The sequence below is a fragment of the Ambystoma mexicanum genome, chromosome 6q (assembly GCF_040938575.1).
Source record: "Ambystoma mexicanum isolate Mex_15411 chromosome 6q, UKY_AmexF1_1, whole genome shotgun sequence".
NCBI lineage: Eukaryota > Metazoa > Chordata > Amphibia > Caudata > Ambystomatidae > Ambystoma > Ambystoma mexicanum.
Genome location: NC_090937.1, coordinates 1,632,355,654 through 1,632,373,217, shown reverse-complemented (window position 1 = coordinate 1,632,373,217; position 17,564 = coordinate 1,632,355,654). Strand labels below are relative to the sequence as shown.

Genomic DNA, 17,564 nt, shown 5'->3' with positions numbered 1-17,564 from the left:
GATCCTGAAACCTCACTCTAATAGGCTGAGGTGCTGTGCTCGGTGGCCTGCTGGGACCTTTGCCCGTCAGGGCAAGGCGAATAGGCCTTTGTCAGGCCTTCGTCAGGGCTTTGTCGGGGAGGGGCCAGGAGCCCTGCTCGCTTCAATCCCCTCACCGATAGACAGTTGCAGAAACTAGGATGCAAGAACCTTTCCTGGATGGGGTTTTGATTTTCGCGAAAAGTGTGTCAGCTTTGCTTTCAGCATGAGTCTGATTTCCCAAAAATGCATTTTGAACAATTTAAAGATTTGATCTGCGTTGGCCGGGAATCGAACCCGGGTCAACTGCTTGGAAGGCAGCTATGCTCACCACTATACCACCAACGCCTGCCTGTCTGGGCTATGTGATGGAGCGCCCCTCAGAAATAAGAATAAGTCATTGGCTGGGAATGAAAAAAGCTTGCGTTTGACCCAGAAGCAGTTCGCATCATGAGGTCTTGCCGGTCAGCCCAACATTTCCCCGGGACCCCTTAAAAAAGGAGCTTGGTTTTAAGTTTGGTTTGATTGAACAGTACATTTTGTTGGCTGGGCTGGGACCCTCTCCTATTTAGCGCAAGAGTGGAACGAGGCAGCAAGTTCAAGGAATGACATTGCATCCAGGCACTTACAGCTCTTTGTGCCCTAATGCCATGACACAAAAACATAATTTGAAAAAACTTAGCAGAGGATGGTTTCGATCCATCGACCTCTGGGTTATGGGCCCAGCACGCTTCCGCTGCGCCACTCTGCTGGTTGGAGAACAAGAGCTTTTCTGGGCTTTTACAGCCTACAAACCGACAACCCTAGACCCAGTTTCGAGTGAAGCGGGCAGTAGGCCTTACAAAGCCAAACAACCTGTAACCACGCACTCCCATCCCATGGCCTTTTGCAGACAGGCCTCATTTCTCTAGAATAAGAATAAGAATAAGTCATTGGCTGGGAATGAAAAAAGCTTGCGTTTGACGCAGAAGCAGTTCGCATCATGAGGTCTTGCCGGTCAGCCCAACATTTCCCCGCGACCCCTTAAAAAAGGAGCTTGGTTTTAAGTTTGGTTTGATTGAACAGTACATTTTGTTGGCTGGTCTGGGACCCTCTCCTATTTAGCGCAAGAGTGGAACGAGGCAGCAAGTTCAAGGAATGACATTGCATTTTGTCGGGGAGGGGCCAGGAGCCCTGCTCGCTTCAATCCCCTCACCGATAGACAGTTGCAGAAACTAGGATGCAAGAACCTTTCCTGGATGGGGTTTTGATTTTCACGAAAAGTGTGTCAGCTTTGCTTTCAGCATGAGTCTGATTTCCAAAAAATGCATTTTGAACAATTTAAAGATTTGATCTGCGTTGGCCGGGAATCGAACCCAGGTCAACTCCTTGGAAGGCAGCTATGCTCACCACTATACCACCAACGCCTGCCTGTCTGGACTATCTGATGAAGCGCCCCTTAGAAATAAGAATAAGTCATTGGCTGGGAATGAAAAAAGCTTGCGTTTGACGCAGAAGCAGTTCGCATCATGAGGTCTTGCCGGTCAGCCCAACATTTCCCCGGGACCCCTTAAAAAAGGAGCTTGGTTTTAGGTTTGGTTTGATTGAACAGTACATTTTGTTGGTTGGGCTGGGACCCTCTCCTATTTAGCGCAAGAGTGGAACGAGGCAGCAAGTTCAAGGAATGACATTGCATCCAGGCACTTACAGCTCTTTGTGCCCTAATGCCATGACACAAAAACATAATTTGAAAAAACTTAGCAGAGGATGGTTTCGATCCATCGACCTCTGGGTTATGGGCCCAGCACGCTTCCGCTGCGCCACTCTGCTGGTTGGAGAACAAAATCTTTTCTGGGCTTTTACAGCCTACAAACCGACAACCCTAGACCCAGTTTCGAGTGAAGCGGGCAGTAGGCCTTACAAAGCCAAACAAACTGCAACCACGCACTCCCATCCCATGGCCTTTTGCAGACAGGCCTCATTTCTCTAGCTCACACTATAACTGCCAACACCCCTTCCCCTTCTCTCTCTGTCTCTCTCTCTCTGTCTCTCTCTCTCATTCTCTCTCTCTCGCAAGTAGATACTTTACTTCCCAGGTGCAACAAAACAAGCCTTCTCGAGCTGGCAGATATGTGAAGGAAGGAAGGAAGGGCCAGTTTGGAAACTCAACTCAATTACCATAAATCCCCTGCTAAGGGTTATGGGGGGGAGGAATGAAGGAACTTTGCTTCAGGGAAAGGGCTGCTGCTGCTTCAGCATGTGAGGAGCGCAGCCACACGTTTCACCTTCCTCAGTATGTTGGTTTACAGGATGAGAGAGATCCTGAAACCTCACTCTAATAGGCTGAGGTGCTGTGCTCGGTGGCCTGCTGGGACCTTTGCCCGTCAGGGCAAGGCGAATAGGCCTTTGTCAGGCCTTCGTCAGGGCTTTGTCGGGGAGGGGCCAGGAGCCCTGCTCGCTTCAATCCCCTCACCGATAGACAGTTGCAGAAACTAGGATGCAAGAACCTTTCCTGGATGGGGTTTTGATTTTCGCGAAAAGTGTGTCAGCTTTGCTTTCAGCATGAGTCTGATTTCCCAAAAATGCATTTTGAACAATTTAAAGATTTGATCTGCGTTGGCCGGGAATCGAACCCGGGTCAACTGCTTGGAAGGCAGCTATGCTCACCACTATACCACCAACGCCTGCCTGTCTGGGCTATGTGATGGAGCGCCCCTCAGAAATAGGAATAAGTCATTGGCTGGGAATGAAAAAAGCTTGCGTTTGACCCAGAAGCAGTTCGCATCATGAGGTCTTGCCGGTCAGCCCAACATTTCCCCGGGACCCCTTAAAAAAGGAGCTTGGTTTTAAGTTTGGTTTGATTGAACAGTACATTTTGTTGGCTGGGCTGGGACCCTCTCCTATTTAGCGCAAGAGTGGAACGAGGCAGCAAGTTCAAGGAATGACATTGCATCCAGGCACTTACAGCTCTTTGTGCCCTAATGCCATGACACAAAAACATAATTTGAAAAAACTTAGCAGAGGATGGTTTCGATCCATCGACCTCTGGGTTATGGGCCCAGCACGCTTCCGCTGCGCCACTCTGCTGGTTGGAGAACAAGAGCTTTTCTGGGCTTTTACAGCCTACAAACCGACAACCCTAGACCCAGTTTCGAGTGAAGCGGGCAGTAGGCCTTACAAAGCCAAACAACCTGTAACCACGCACTCCCATCCCATGGCCTTTTGCAGACAGGCCTCATTTCTCTAGAATAAGAATAAGAATAAGAATAAGTCATTGGCTGGGAATGAAAAAAGCTTGCGTTTGACGCAGAAGCAGTTCGCATCATGAGGTCTTGCCGGTCAGCCCAACATTTCCCCGGGACCCCTTAAAAAAGGAGCTTGGTTTTAAATTTGGTTTGATTGAACAGTACATTTTGTTGGCTGGGCTGGGACCCTCTCCTATTTAGCGCAAGAGTGGAACGAGGCAGCAAGTTCAAGGAATGACATTGCATTTTGTCGGGGAGGGGCCAGGAGCCCTGCTCGCTTCAATCCCCTCACCGATAGACAGTTGCAGAAACTAGGATGCAAGAACCTTTCCTGGATGGGGTTTTGATTTTCACGAAAAGTGTGTCAGCTTTGCTTTCAGCATGAGTCTGATTTCCAAAAAATGCATTTTGAACAATTTAAAGATTTGATCTGCGTTGGCCGGGAATTGAACCCAGGTCAACTGCTTGGAAGGCAGCTATGCTCACCACTATACCACCAACGCCTGCCTGTCTGGACTATCTGATGAAGCGCCCCTTAGAAATAAGAATAAGTCATTGGCTGGGAATGAAAAAAGCTTGCGTTTGACGCAGAAGCAGTTCGCATCATGAGGTCTTGCCGGTCAGCCCAACATTTCCCCGGGACCCCTTAAAAAAGGAGCTTGGTTTTAGGTTTGGTTTGATTGAACAGTACATTTTGTTGGTTGGGCTGGGACCCTCTCCTATTTAGCGCAAGAGTGGAACGAGGCAGCAAGTTCAAGGAATGACATTGCATCCAGGCACTTACAGCTCTTTGTGCCCTAATGCCATGACACAAAAACATAATTTGAAAAAACTTAGCAGAGGATGGTTTCGATCCATCGACCTCTGGGTTATGGGCCCAGCACGCTTCCGCTGCACCACTCTGCTGGTTGGAGAACAAAATCTTCTCTGGGCTTTTACAGCCTACAAACCGACAACCCTAGACCCAGTTTCGAGTGAAGCGGGCAGTAGGCCTTACAAAGCCAAACAAACTGCAACCACGCACTCCCATCCCATGGCCTTTTGCAGACAGGCCTCATTTCTCTAGCTCACACCCTAACTGCCAACACCCCTTCCCCTTCTCTCTCTGTCTCTCTCTCTCTGTCTCTCTCTCTCATTCTCTCTCTCTCGCAAGTAGATACTTTACTTCCCAGGTGCAACAAAACAAGCCTTCTCGAGCTGGCAGATATGTGAAGGAAGGAAGGAAGGAAGGGCCAGTTTGGAAACTCAACTCAATTACCATAAATCCCCTGCTAAGGGTTATGGGGGGGAGGAATGAAGGAACTTTGCTTCAGGGAAAGGGCTGCTGCTGCTTCAGCATGTGAGGAGCGCAGCCACACGTTTCACCTTCCTCAGTATGTTGGTTTACAGGATGAGAGAGATCCTGAAACCTCACTCTAATAGGCTGAGGTGCTGTGCTCGGTGGCCTGCTGGGACCTTTGCCCGTCAGGGCAAGGCGAATAGGCCTTTGTCAGGCCTTCGTCAGGGCTTTGTCGGGGAGGGGCCAGGAGCCCTGCTCGCTTCAATCCCCTCACCGATAGACAGTTGCAGAAACTAGGATGCAAGAACCTTTCCTGGATGGGGTTTTGATTTTCGCGAAAAGTGTGTCAGCTTTGCTTTCAGCATGAGTCTGATTTCCCAAAAATGCATTTTGAACAATTTAAAGATTTGATCTGCGTTGGCCGGGAATCGAACCCGGGTCAACTGCTTGGAAGGCAGCTATGCTCACCACTATACCACCAACGCCTGCCTGTCTGGGCTATGTGATGGAGCGCCCCTCAGAAATAAGAATAAGTCATTGGCTGGGAATGAAAAAAGCTTGCGTTTGACCCAGAAGCAGTTCGCATCATGAGGTCTTGCCGGTCAGCCCAACATTTCCCCGGGACCCCTTAAAAAAGGAGCTTGGTTTTAAGTTTGGTTTGATTGAACAGTACATTTTGTTGGCTGGGCTGGGACCCTCTCCTATTTAGCGCAAGAGTGGAACGAGGCAGCAAGTTCAAGGAATGACATTGCATCCAGGCACTTACAGCTCTTTGTGCCCTAATGCCATGACACAAAAACATAATTTGAAAAAACTTAGCAGAGGATGGTTTCGATCCATCGACCTCTGGGTTATGGGCCCAGCACGCTTCCGCTGCGCCACTCTGCTGGTTGGAGAACAAGAGCTTTTCTGGGCTTTTACAGCCTACAAACCGACAACCCTAGACCCAGTTTCGAGTGAAGCGGGCAGTAGGCCTTACAAAGCCAAACAACCTGTAACCACGCACTCCCATCCCATGGCCTTTTGCAGACAGGCCTCATTTCTCTAGAATAAGAATAAGAATAAGAATAAGTCATTGGCTGGGAATGAAAAAAGCTTGCGTTTGACGCAGAAGCAGTTCGCATCATGAGGTCTTGCCGGTCAGCCCAACATTTCCCCGGGACCCCTTAAAAAAGGAGCTTGGTTTTAAGTTTGGTTTGATTGAACAGTACATTTTGTTGGCTGGGCTGGGACCCTCTCCTATTTAGCGCAAGAGTGGAACGAGGCAGCAAGTTCAAGGAATGACATTGCATTTTGTCGGGGAGGGGCCAGGAGCCCTGCTCGCTTCAATCCCCTCACCGATAGACAGTTGCAGAAACTAGGATGCAAGAACCTTTCCTGGATGGGGTTTTGATTTTCACGAAAAGTGTGTCAGCTTTGCTTTCAGCATGAGTCTGATTTCCCAAAAATGCATTTTGAACAATTTAAAGATTTGATCTGCGTTGGCCGGGAATCGAACCCGGGTCAACTGCTTGGAAGGCAGCTATGCTCACCACTATACCACCAACGCCTGCCTGTCTGGGCTATTTGATGGAGCGCCCCTTAGAAATAAGAATAAGTCATTGGCTGGGAATGAAAAAAGCTTGCGTTTGACGCAGAAGCAGTTCGCATCATGAGGTCTTGCCGGTCAGCCCAACATTTCCCCGGGACCCCTTAAAAAAGGAGCTTGGTTTTAAGTTTGGTTTGATTGAACAGTACATTTTGTTGGCTGGGCTGGGACCCTCTCCTATTTAGCGCAAGAGTGGAACGAGGCAGCAAGTTCAAGGAATGACATTGCATCCAGGCACTTACAGCTCTTTGTGCCCTAATGCCATGACACAAAAACATAATTTGAAAAAACTTAGCAGAGGATGGTTTCGATCCATCGACCGCTGGGTTATGGGCCCAGCACGCTTCCGCTGCGCCACTCTGCTGGTTGGAGAACAAGAGATTTTCTGGGCTTTTACAGCCTACAAACCGACAACCCTAGACCCAGTTTCGAGTGAAGCGGGCAGTAGGCCTTACAAAGCCAAACAACCTGCAACCACGCACTCCCATCCCATGGCCTTTTGCAGACAGGCCTCATTTCTCTAGCTCACACCCTAACTGCCAACACCCCTTCCCCTTCTCTCTCTGTCTCTCTCTCTCTGTCTCTCTCTCTCATTCTCTCTCTCTCGCAAATAGATACTTTACTTCCCAGGTGCAACAAAACAAACCTTCTCGAGCTGGCAGATATGGGAAGGAAGGAAGGAAGGAAGGGCCAGTTTGGAAACTCAACTCAATTACCATAAATCCCCTGCTAAGGGTTATGGGAGTGAGGAATGAAGGAACTTTGCTTCAGGGAAAGGGCTGCTGCTGCTTCAGCATGTGAGGAGCGCAGCCACACGTTTCACCTTCCTCAGTATGTTGGTTTACAGGATGAGAGAGATCCTGAAACCTCACTCTAATAGGCTGAGGTGCTGTGCTCGGTGGCCTGCTGGGACCTTTGCCCGTCAGGGCAAGGCGAATAGGCCTTTGTCAGGCCTTCGTCAGGGCTTTGTCGGGGAGGGGCCAGGAGCCCTGCTCGCTTCAATCCCCTCACCGATAGACAGTTGCAGAAACTAGGATGCAAGAACCTTTCCTGGATGGGGTTTTGATTTTCACGAAAAGTGTGTCAGCTTTGCTTTCAGCATGAGTCTGATTTCCAAAAAATGCATTTTGAACAATTTAAAGATTTGATCTGCGTTGGCCGGGAATCAAACCCGGGTCAACTGCTTGGAAGGCAGCTATGCTCACCACTATACCACCAACGCCTGCCTGTCTGGGCTATCTGATGGAGCGTCCCTTAGAAATAAGAATAAGTCATTGGCTGGGAATGAAAAAAGCTTGCGTTTGACGCAGAAGCAGTTCGCATCATGAGGTCTTGCCGGTCAGCCCAACATTTCCCCGGGACCCCTTAAAAAAGGAGCTTGGTTTTAAGTTTGGTTTGATTGAACAGTACATTTTGTTGGCTGGGCTGGGACCCTCTCCTATTTAGCGCAAGAGTGGAACGAGGCAGCAAGTTCAAGGAATGACATTGCATCCAGGCACTTACAGCTCTTTGTGCCCTAATGCCATGACACAAAAACATAATTTGAAAAAAGTTAGCAGAGGATGGTTTCGATCCATCGACCTCTGGGTTATGGGACCAGCACGCTTCCGCTGCGCCACTCTGCTGGTTGGAGAACAACAGCTTTTCTGGGCTTTTACAGCCTACAAACAGACAACCCTAGACCCAGTTTCGAGTGAAGCGGGCAGTAGGCCTTACAAAGCCAAACAACCTGCAACCACGCACTCCCATCCCATGGCCTTTTGCAGACAGGCCTCATTTCTCTAGCTCACACCCTAACTGCCAACACCCCTTCCCCTTCTCTCGCTGTCTCTCTCTCTCTGTCTCTCTCTCTCATTCTCTCTCTCTCGCAAATAGATACTTTACTTCCCAGGTGCAACAAAACAAGCCTTCTCGAGCTGGCAGATATGGGAAGGAAGGAAGGAAGGGCCAGTTTGGAAACTCAACTCAATTACCATAAATCCCCTGCTAAGGGTTATGGGAGTGAGGAATGAAGGAACTTTGCTTCAGGGAAAGGGCTGCTGCTGCTTCAGCATGTGAGGAGCGCAGCCACACGTTTCACCTTCCTCAGTATGTTGGTTTACAGGATGAGAGAGATCCTGAAACCTCACTCTAATAGGCTGAGGTGCTGTGCTCGGTGGCCTGCTGGGACCTTTGCCCGTCAGGGCAAGGCGAATAGGCCTTTGTCAGGCCTTCGTCAGGGCTTTGTCGGGGAGGGGCCAGGAGCCCTGCTCGCTTCAATCCCCTCACCGATAGACAGTTGCAGAAACTAGGATGCAAGAACCTTTCCTGGATGGGGTTTTGATTTTCACGAAAAGTGTGTCAGCTTTGCTTTCAGCATGAGTCTGATTTCCAAAAAATGCATTTTGAACAATTTAAAGATTTGATCTGCGTTGGCCGGGAATCGAACCCGGGTCAACTGCTTGGAAGGCAGCTATGCTCACCACTATACCACCAACCCCTGCCTGTCTGGACTATCTGATGAAGCGCCCCTTAGAAATAAGAATAAGTCATTGGCTGGGAATGAAAAAAGCTTGCGTTTGACGCAGAAGCAGTTCGCATCATGAGGTCTTGCCGGTCAGCCCAACATTTCCCCGGGACCCCTTAAAAAAGGAGCTTGGTTTTAGGTTTGGTTTGATTGAACAGTACATTTTGTTGGTTGGGCTGGGACCCTCTCCTATTTAGCGCAAGAGTGGAACGAGGCAGCAAGTTCAAGGAATGACATTGCATCCAGGCACTTACAGCTCTTTGTGCCCTAATGCCATGACACAAAAACATAATTTGAAAAAACTTAGCAGAGGATGGTTTCGATCCATCGACCTCTGGGTTATGGGCCCAGCACGCTTCCGCTGCGCCACTCTGCTGGTTGGAGAACAAAATCTTTTCTGGGCTTTTACAGCCTACAAACCGACAACCCTAGACCCAGTTTCGAGTGAAGCGGGCAGTAGGCCTTACAAAGCCAAACAAACTGCAACCACGCACTCCCATCCCATGGCCTTTTGCAGACAGGCCTCATTTCTCTAGCTCACACCCTAACTGCCAACACCCCTTCCCCTTCTCTCTCTGTCTCTCTCTCTCTGTCTCTCTCTCTCATTCTCTCTCTCTCGCAAGTAGATACTTTACTTCCCAGGTGCAACAAAACAAGCCTTCTCGAGCTGGCAGATATGTGAAGGAAGGAAGGAAGGGCCAGTTTGGAAACTCAACTCAATTACCATAAATCCCCTGCTAAGGGTTATGGGGGGGAGGAATGAAGGAACTTTGCTTCAGGGAAAGGGCTGCTGCTGCTTCAGCATGTGAGGAGCGCAGCCACACGTTTCACCTTCCTCAGTATGTTGGTTTACAGGATGAGAGAGATCCTGAAACCTCACTCTAATAGGCTGAGGTGCTGTGCTCGGTGGCCTGCTGGGACCTTTGCCCGTCAGGGCAAGGCGAATAGGCCTTTGTCAGGCCTTCGTCAGGGCTTTGTCGGGGAGGGGCCAGGAGCCCTGCTCGCTTCAATCCCCTCACCGATAGACAGTTGCAGAAACTAGGATGCAAGAACCTTTCCTGGATGGGGTTTTGATTTTCGCGAAAAGTGTGTCAGCTTTGCTTTCAGCATGAGTCTGATTTCCCAAAAATGCATTTTGAACAATTTAAAGATTTGATCTGCGTTGGCCGGGAATCGAACCCGGGTCAACTGCTTGGAAGGCAGCTATGCTCACCACTATACCACCAACGCCTGCCTGTCTGGGCTATGTGATGGAGCGCCCCTCAGAAATAAGAATAAGTCATTGGCTGGGAATGAAAAAAGCTTGCGTTTGACCCAGAAGCAGTTCGCATCATGAGGTCTTGCCGGTCAGCCCAACATTTCCCCGGGACCCCTTAAAAAAGGAGCTTGGTTTTAAGTTTGGTTTGATTGAACAGTACATTTTGTTGGCTGGGCTGGGACCCTCTCCTATTTAGCGCAAGAGTGGAACGAGGCAGCAAGTTCAAGGAATGACATTGCATCCAGGCACTTACAGCTCTTTGTGCCCTAATGCCATGACACAAAAACATAATTTGAAAAAACTTAGCAGAGGATGGTTTCGATCCATCGACCTCTGGGTTATGGGCCCAGCACGCTTCCGCTGCCCCACTCTGCTGGTTGGAGAACAAGAGCTTTTCTGGGCTTTTACAGCCTACAAACCGACAACCCTAGACCCAGTTTCGAGTGAAGCGGGCAGTAGGCCTTACAAAGCCAAACAACCTGTAACCACGCACTCCCATCCCATGGCCTTTTGCAGACAGGCCTCATTTCTCTAGAATAAGAATAAGAATAAGAATAAGTCATTGGCTGGGAATGAAAAAAGCTTGCGTTTGACGCAGAAGCAGTTCGCATCATGAGGTCTTGCCGGTCAGCCCAACATTTCCCCGGGACCCCTTAAAAAAGGAGCTTGGTTTTAAGTTTGGTTTGATTGAACAGTACATTTTGTTGGCTGGGCTGGGACCCTCTCCTATTTAGCGCAAGAGTGGAACGAGGCAGCAAGTTCAAGGAATGACATTGCATTTTGTCGGGGAGGGGCCAGGAGCCCTGCTCGCTTCAATCCCCTCACCGATAGACAGTTGCAGAAACTAGGATGCAAGAACCTTTCCTGGATGGGGTTTTGATTTTCACGAAAAGTGTGTCAGCTTTGCTTTCAGCATGAGTCTGATTTCCAAAAAATGCATTTTGAACAATTTAAAGATTTGATCTGCGTTGAACCCGGGTCAACTGCTTGGAAGGCAGCTATGCTCACCACTATACCACCAACGCCTGCCTGTCTGGACTATCTGATGAAGCGCCCCTTAGAAATAAGAATAAGTCATTGGCTGGGAATGAAAAAAGCTTGCGTTTGACGCAGAAGCAGTTCGCATCATGAGGTCTTGCCGGTCAGCCCAACATTTCCCCGGGACCCCTTAAAAAAGGAGCTTGGTTTTAGGTTTGGTTTGATTGAACAGTACATTTTGTTGGTTGGGCTGGGACCCTCTCCTATTTAGCGCAAGAGTGGAACGAGGCAGCAAGTTCAAGGAATGACATTGCATCCAGGCACTTACAGCTCTTTGTGCCCTAATGCCATGACACAAAAACATAATTTGAAAAAACTTAGCAGAGGATGGTTTCGATCCATCGACCTCTGGGTTATGGGTCCAGCACGCTTCCGCTGCGCCACTCTGCTGGTTGGAGAACAAAATCTTTTCTGGGCTTTTACAGCCTACAAACCGACAACCCTAGACCCAGTTTCGAGTGAAGCGGGCAGTAGGCCTTACAAAGCCAAACAAACTGCAACCACGCACTCCCATCCCATGGCCTTTTGCAGACAGGCCTCATTTCTCTAGCTCACACCCTAACTGCCAACACCCCTTCCCCTTCTCTCTCTGTCTCTCTCTCTCTGTCTCTCTCTCTCATTCTCTCTCTCTCGCAAGTAGATACTTTACTTCCCAGGTGCAACAAAACAAGCCTTCTCGAGCTGGCAGATATGTGAAGGAAGGAAGGAAGGGCCAGTTTGGAAACTCAACTCAATTACCATAAATCCCCTGCTAAGGGTTATGGGGGGGAGGAATGAAGGAACTTTGCTTCAGGGAAAGGGCTGCTGCTGCTTCAGCATGTGAGGAGCGCAGCCACACGTTTCACCTTCCTCAGTATGTTGGTTTACAGGATGAGAGAGATCCTGAAACCTCACTCTAATAGGCTGAGGTGCTGTGCTCGGTGGCCTGCTGGGACCTTTGCCCGTCAGGGCAAGGCGAATAGGCCTTTGTCAGGCCTTCGTCAGGGCTTTGTCGGGGAGGGGCCAGGAGCCCTGCTCGCTTCAATCCCCTCACCGATAGACAGTTGCAGAAACTAGGATGCAAGAACCTTTCCTGGATGGGGTTTTGATTTTCGCGAAAAGTGTGTCAGCTTTGCTTTCAGCATGAGTCTGATTTCCCAAAAATGCATTTTGAACAATTTAAAGATTTGATCTGCGTTGGCCGGGAATCGAACCCGGGTCAACTGCTTGGAAGGCAGCTATGCTCACCACTATACCACCAACGCCTGCCTGTCTGGGCTATGTGATGGAGCGCCCCTCAGAAATAAGAATAAGTCATTGGCTGGGAATGAAAAAAGCTTGCGTTTGACCCAGAAGCAGTTCGCATCATGAGGTCTTGCCGGTCAGCCCAACATTTCCCCGGGACCCCTTAAAAAAGGAGCTTGGTTTTAAGTTTGGTTTGATTGAACAGTACATTTTGTTGGCTGGGCTGGGACCCTCTCCTATTTAGCGCAAGAGTGGAACGAGGCAGCAAGTTCAAGGAATGACATTGCATCCAGGCACTTACAGCTCTTTGTGCCCTAATGCCATGACACAAAAACATAATTTGAAAAAACTTAGCAGAGGATGGTTTCGATCCATCGACCTCTGGGTTATGGGCCCAGCACGCTTCCGCTGCGCCACTCTGCTGGTTGGAGAACAAGAGCTTTTCTGGGCTTTTACAGCCTACAAACCGACAACCCTAGACCCAGTTTCGAGTGAAGCGGGCAGTAGGCCTTACAAAGCCAAACAACCTGTAACCACGCACTCCCATCCCATGGCCTTTTGCAGACAGGCCTCATTTCTCTAGAATAAGAATAAGAATAAGAATAAGTCATTGGCTGGGAATGAAAAAAGCTTGCGTTTGACGCAGAAGCAGTTCGCATCATGAGGTCTTGCCGGTCAGCCCAACATTTCCCCGGGACCCCTTAAAAAAGGAGCTTGGTTTTAAGTTTGGTTTGATTGAACAGTACATTTTGTTGGCTGGGCTGGGACCCTCTCCTATTTAGCGCAAGAGTGGAACGAGGCAGCAAGTTCAAGGAATGACATTGCATTTTGTCGGGGAGGGGCCAGGAGCCCTGCTCGCTTCAATCCCCTCACCGATAGACAGTTGCAGAAACTAGGATGCAAGAACCTTTCCTGGATGGGGTTTTGATTTTCACGAAAAGTGTGTCAGCTTTGCTTTCAGCATGAGTCTGATTTCCAAAAAATGCATTTTGAACAATTTAAAGATTTGATCTGCGTTGGCCGGGAATCGAACCCGGGTCAACTGCTTGGAAGGCAGCTATGCTCACCACTATACCACCAACGCCTGCCTGTCTGGGCTATCTGATGGAGCGCCCCTTAGAAATAAGAATAAGTCATTGGCTGGGAATGAAAAAAGCTTGCGTTTGACGCAGAAGCAGTTCGCATCATGAGGTCTTGCCGGTCAGCCCAACATTTCCCCGGGACCCCTTAAAAAAGGAGCTTGGTTTTAAGTTTGGTTTGATTGAACAGTACATTTTGTTGGCTGGGCTGGGACCCTCTCCTATTTAGCGCAAGAGTGGAACGAGGCAGCAAGTTCAAGGAATGACATTGCATCCAGGCACTTACAGCTCTTTGTGCCCTAATGCCATGACACAAAAACATAATTTGAAAAAACTTAGCAGAGGATGGTTTCGATCCATCGACCGCTGGGTTATGGGCCCAGCACGCTTCCGCTGCGCCACTCTGCTGGTTGGAGAACAAGAGCTTTTCTGGGCTTTTACAGCCTACAAACAGACAACCCTAGACCCAGTTTCGAGTGAAGCGGGCAGTAGGCCTTACAAAGCCAAACAACCTGCAACTACGCACTCCCATCCCATGGCCTTTTGCAGACAGGCCTCATTTCTCTAGCTCACACCCTAACTGCCAACACCCCTTCCCCTTCTCTCGCTGTCTCTCTCTCTCTGTCTCTCTCTCTCATTCTCTCTCTCTCGCAAATAGATACTTTACTTCCCAGGTGCAACAAAACAAGCCTTCTCGAGCTGGCAGATATGGGAAGGAAGGAAGGAAGGGCCAGTTTGGAAACTCAACTCAATTACCATAAATCCCCTGCTAAGGGTTATGGGAGTGAGGAATGAAGGAACTTTGCTTCAGGGAAAGGGCTGCTGCTGCTTCAGCATGTGAGGAGCGCAGCCACACGTTTCACCTTCCTCAGTATGTTGGTTTACAGGATGAGAGAGATCCTGAAACCTCACTCTAATAGGCTGAGGTGCTGTGCTCGGTGGCCTGCTGGGACCTTTGCCCGTCAGGGCAAGGCGAATAGGCCTTTGTCAGGCCTTCGTCAGGGCTTTGTCGGGGAGGGGCCAGGAGCCCTGCTCGCTTCAATCCCCTCACCGATAGACAGTTGCAGAAACTAGGATGCAAGAACCTTTCCTGGATGGGGTTTTGATTTTCGCGAAAAGTGTGTCAGCTTTGCTTTCAGCATGAGTCTGATTTCCCAAAAATGCATTTTGAACAATTTAAAGATTTGATCTGCGTTGGCCGGGAATCGAACCCGGGTCAACTGCTTGGAAGGCAGCTATGCTCACCACTATACCACCAACGCCTGCCTGTCTGGGCTATCTGATGGAGCGCCCCTTAGAAATAAGAATAAGTCATTGGCTGGGAATGAAAAAAGCTTGCGTTTGACGCAGAAGCAGTTCGCATCATGAGGTCTTGCCGGTCAGCCCAACATTTCCCCGGGACCCCTTAAAAAAGGAGCTTGGTTTTAAGTTTGGTTTGATTGAACAGTACATTTTGTTGGCTGGGCTGGGACCCTCTCTTATTTAGCGCAAGAGTGGAACGAGGCAGCAAGTTCAAGGAATGACATTGCATCCAGGCACTTACAGCTCTTTGTGCCCTAATGCCATGACACAAAAACATAATTTGAAAAAAGTTAGCAGAGGATGGTTTCGATCCATCGACCTCTGGGTTATGGGCCCAGCACGCTTCCGCTGCGCCACTCTGCTGGTTGGAGTACAAGAGCTTTTCTGGGCTTTTACAGCCTACAAACCGACAACCATAGACCCAGTTTCGAGTGAAGCGGGCAGTAGGCCTTACAAAGCCAAACAACCTGCAACCACGCACTCCCATCCCATGGCCTTTTGCAGACAGGCCTCATTTCTCTAGCTCACACCCTAACTGCCAACACCCCTTCCCCTTCTCTCTCTGTCTCCCTCTCTCTGTCTCTCTCTCTCATTCTCTCTCTCTCTCGCAAATAGATACTTTACTTCCCAGGTGCAACAAAACAAGCCTTCTCGAGCTGGCAGATATGGGAAGGAAGGAAGGAAGGGCCAGTTTGGAAACTCAACTCAATTACCATAAATCCCCTGCTAAGGGTTATGGGAGGGAGGAATGAAGGAACTTTGCTTCAGGGAAAGGGCTGCTGCTGCTTCAGCATGTGAGGAGCGCAGCCACACGTTTCACCTTCCTCAGTATGTTGGTTTACAGGATGAGAGAGATCCTGAAACCTCACTCTAATAGGCTGAGGTGCTGTGCTCGGTGGCCTGCTGGGACCTTTGCCCGTCAGGGCAAGGCGAATAGGCCTTTGTCAGGCCTTCGTCAGGGCTTTGTCGGGGAAGGGCCAGGAGCCCTGCTTGCTTCAATCCCCTCACCGATAGACAGTTGCAGAAACTAGGATGCAAGAACCTTTCCTGGATGGGGTTTTGATTTTCACGAAAAGTGTGTCAGCTTTGCTTTCAGCATGAGTCTGATTTCCAAAAAATGCATTTTGAACAATTTAAAGATTGCGTTGGCCGGGAATCGAACCCGGGTCAACTGCTTGGAAGGCAGCTATGCTCACCACTATACCACCAACGCCTGCCTGTCTGGGCTATCTGATGGAGCGCCCCTTAGAAATAAGAATAAGTCATTGGCTGGGAATGAAAAAAGCTTGCGTTTGACGCAGAAGCAGTTCGCATCATGAGGTCTTGCCTGTCAGCCCAACATTTCCCCGGGACCCCTTAAAAAAGGAGCTTGGTTTAAGTTTGGTTTGATTGAACAGTACATTTTATTGGCTGGGCTGGGACCCTCTCCTATTTAGCGCAAGAGTGGAACGAGGCAGCAAGTTCAAGGAATGACATTGCATCCAGGCACTTACAGCTCTTTGTGCCCTAATGCCATGACACAAAAACATAATTTGAAAAAACTTAGCAGAGGATGGTTTCGATCCATCGACCTCTGGGTTATGGGCCCAGCACGCTTCCGCTGCACCACTCTGCTGGTTGGAGAACAAGAGCTTTTCTGGGCTTTTACAGCCTACAAACCGACAACCCTAGACCCAGTTTCGAGTGAAGCGGGCAGTAGGCCTTACAAAGCCAAACAACCTGCAACCACGCACTCCCATCCCATGGCCTTTTGCAGACAGGCCTCATTTCTCTAGCTCACACCCTAACTGCCAACACCCCTTCCCCTTCTCTCTCTGTCTCTCTCTCTCTGTCTCTCTCTCTCATTCTCTCTCTCTCGCAAATAGATACTTTACTTCCCAGGTGCAACAAAACAAGCCTTCTCGAGCTGGCAGATATGGGAAGGAAGGAAGGAAGGGCCAGTTTGGAAACTCAACTCAATTACCATAAATCCCCTGCTAAGGGTTATGGGAGGGAGGAATGAAGGAACTTTGCTTCAGGGAAAGGGCTGCTGCTGCTTCAGCATGTGAGGAGCACAGCCACACGTTTCACCTTCCTCAGTATGTTGGTTTACAGGATGAGAGAGATCCTGAAACCTCACTCTAATAGGCTGAGGTGCTGTGCTCGGTGGCCTGCTGGGACCTTTGCCCGTCAGGGCAAGGCGAATAGGCCTTTGTCAGGCCTTTGTCGGGGAGGGGCCAGGAGCCCTGCTCGCTTCAATCCCCTCACCGATAGACAGTTGCAGAAACTAGGATGCAAGAACCTTTCCTGGATGGGGTTTTGATTTTCACGAAAAGTGTGTCAGCTTTGCTTTCAGCATGAGTCTGATTTCCAAAAAATGCATTTTGAACAATTTAAAGATTTGATCTGCGTTGGCCGGGAATCGAACCCGGGTCAACTGCTTGGAAGGCAGCTATGCTCACCACTATACCACCAACGCCTGCCTGTCTGGGCTTTCTGATGGAGCGCCCCTTAGAAATAAGAATAAGTCATTGGCTGGGAATGAAAAAAGCTTGCGTTTGACGCAGAAGCAGTTCGCATCATGAGGTCTTGCCGGTCAGCCCAACATTTCCCCGGGACCCCTTAAAAAAGGAGCTTGGTTTTAAGTTTGGTTTGATTGAACAGTACATTTTGTTGGCTGGGCTGGGACCCTCTCTTATTTAGCGCAAGAGTGGAACGAGGCAGCAAGTTCAAGGAATGACATTGCATCCAGGCACTTACAGCTCTTTGTGCCCTAATGCCATGACACAAAAACATAATTTGAAAAAAGTTAGCAGAGGATGGTTTCGATCCATCGACCTCTGGGTTATGGGCCCAGCACGCTTCCGCTGCGCCACTCTGCTGGTTGGAGAACAAGAGCTTTTCTGGGCTTTTACAGCCTACAAACCGACAACCATAGACCCAGTTTCGAGTGAAGCGGGCAGTAGGCCTTACAAAGCCAAACAACCTGCAACCACGCACTCCCATCCCATGGCCTTTTGCAGACAGGCCTCATTTCTCTAGCTCACACCCTAACTGCCAACACCCCTT

General features: G+C 49.4%; 18 non-coding genes across 18 annotated transcripts; all 18 read right to left on the bottom strand.

Annotated features, from left to right (window-relative positions):
- Positions 1-294: 294 nt before the first annotated feature.
- TRNAG-UCC (transfer RNA glycine (anticodon UCC)) lies at positions 295-366 on the bottom strand. The gene has a single exon. It is a non-coding gene; the product is annotated as a tRNA-Gly (tRNA).
- Positions 367-697: 331 nt separating this feature from the next.
- Positions 698-769, bottom strand: TRNAM-CAU (transfer RNA methionine (anticodon CAU)). Its single transcript has one exon. It is a non-coding gene; the product is annotated as a tRNA-Met (tRNA).
- Positions 770-1,755: 986 nt separating this feature from the next.
- TRNAM-CAU (transfer RNA methionine (anticodon CAU)) lies at positions 1,756-1,827 on the bottom strand. The gene has a single exon. It is a non-coding gene; the product is annotated as a tRNA-Met (tRNA).
- Positions 1,828-2,609: 782 nt separating this feature from the next.
- On the bottom strand, positions 2,610-2,681 carry TRNAG-UCC (transfer RNA glycine (anticodon UCC)). The gene has a single exon. It is a non-coding gene; the product is annotated as a tRNA-Gly (tRNA).
- Positions 2,682-3,012: 331 nt separating this feature from the next.
- On the bottom strand, positions 3,013-3,084 carry TRNAM-CAU (transfer RNA methionine (anticodon CAU)). Its single transcript has one exon. It is a non-coding gene; the product is annotated as a tRNA-Met (tRNA).
- Positions 3,085-4,934: 1,850 nt separating this feature from the next.
- Positions 4,935-5,006, bottom strand: TRNAG-UCC (transfer RNA glycine (anticodon UCC)). Its single transcript has one exon. It is a non-coding gene; the product is annotated as a tRNA-Gly (tRNA).
- Positions 5,007-5,337: 331 nt separating this feature from the next.
- Positions 5,338-5,409, bottom strand: TRNAM-CAU (transfer RNA methionine (anticodon CAU)). The gene has a single exon. It is a non-coding gene; the product is annotated as a tRNA-Met (tRNA).
- A 589-nt stretch (positions 5,410-5,998) lies between these two features.
- On the bottom strand, positions 5,999-6,070 carry TRNAG-UCC (transfer RNA glycine (anticodon UCC)). The gene has a single exon. It is a non-coding gene; the product is annotated as a tRNA-Gly (tRNA).
- Positions 6,071-8,919: 2,849 nt separating this feature from the next.
- Positions 8,920-8,991, bottom strand: TRNAM-CAU (transfer RNA methionine (anticodon CAU)). Its single transcript has one exon. It is a non-coding gene; the product is annotated as a tRNA-Met (tRNA).
- Positions 8,992-9,773: 782 nt separating this feature from the next.
- On the bottom strand, positions 9,774-9,845 carry TRNAG-UCC (transfer RNA glycine (anticodon UCC)). The gene has a single exon. It is a non-coding gene; the product is annotated as a tRNA-Gly (tRNA).
- Positions 9,846-12,083: 2,238 nt separating this feature from the next.
- TRNAG-UCC (transfer RNA glycine (anticodon UCC)) lies at positions 12,084-12,155 on the bottom strand. The gene has a single exon. It is a non-coding gene; the product is annotated as a tRNA-Gly (tRNA).
- Positions 12,156-12,486: 331 nt separating this feature from the next.
- Positions 12,487-12,558, bottom strand: TRNAM-CAU (transfer RNA methionine (anticodon CAU)). Its single transcript has one exon. It is a non-coding gene; the product is annotated as a tRNA-Met (tRNA).
- Positions 12,559-13,147: 589 nt separating this feature from the next.
- Positions 13,148-13,219, bottom strand: TRNAG-UCC (transfer RNA glycine (anticodon UCC)). Its single transcript has one exon. It is a non-coding gene; the product is annotated as a tRNA-Gly (tRNA).
- A 1,185-nt stretch (positions 13,220-14,404) lies between these two features.
- TRNAG-UCC (transfer RNA glycine (anticodon UCC)) lies at positions 14,405-14,476 on the bottom strand. Its single transcript has one exon. It is a non-coding gene; the product is annotated as a tRNA-Gly (tRNA).
- Positions 14,477-14,807: 331 nt separating this feature from the next.
- Positions 14,808-14,879, bottom strand: TRNAM-CAU (transfer RNA methionine (anticodon CAU)). Its single transcript has one exon. It is a non-coding gene; the product is annotated as a tRNA-Met (tRNA).
- A 778-nt stretch (positions 14,880-15,657) lies between these two features.
- Positions 15,658-15,729, bottom strand: TRNAG-UCC (transfer RNA glycine (anticodon UCC)). The gene has a single exon. It is a non-coding gene; the product is annotated as a tRNA-Gly (tRNA).
- A 1,173-nt stretch (positions 15,730-16,902) lies between these two features.
- TRNAG-UCC (transfer RNA glycine (anticodon UCC)) lies at positions 16,903-16,974 on the bottom strand. Its single transcript has one exon. It is a non-coding gene; the product is annotated as a tRNA-Gly (tRNA).
- Positions 16,975-17,305: 331 nt separating this feature from the next.
- TRNAM-CAU (transfer RNA methionine (anticodon CAU)) lies at positions 17,306-17,377 on the bottom strand. The gene has a single exon. It is a non-coding gene; the product is annotated as a tRNA-Met (tRNA).
- Positions 17,378-17,564: the final 187 nt, after the last annotated feature.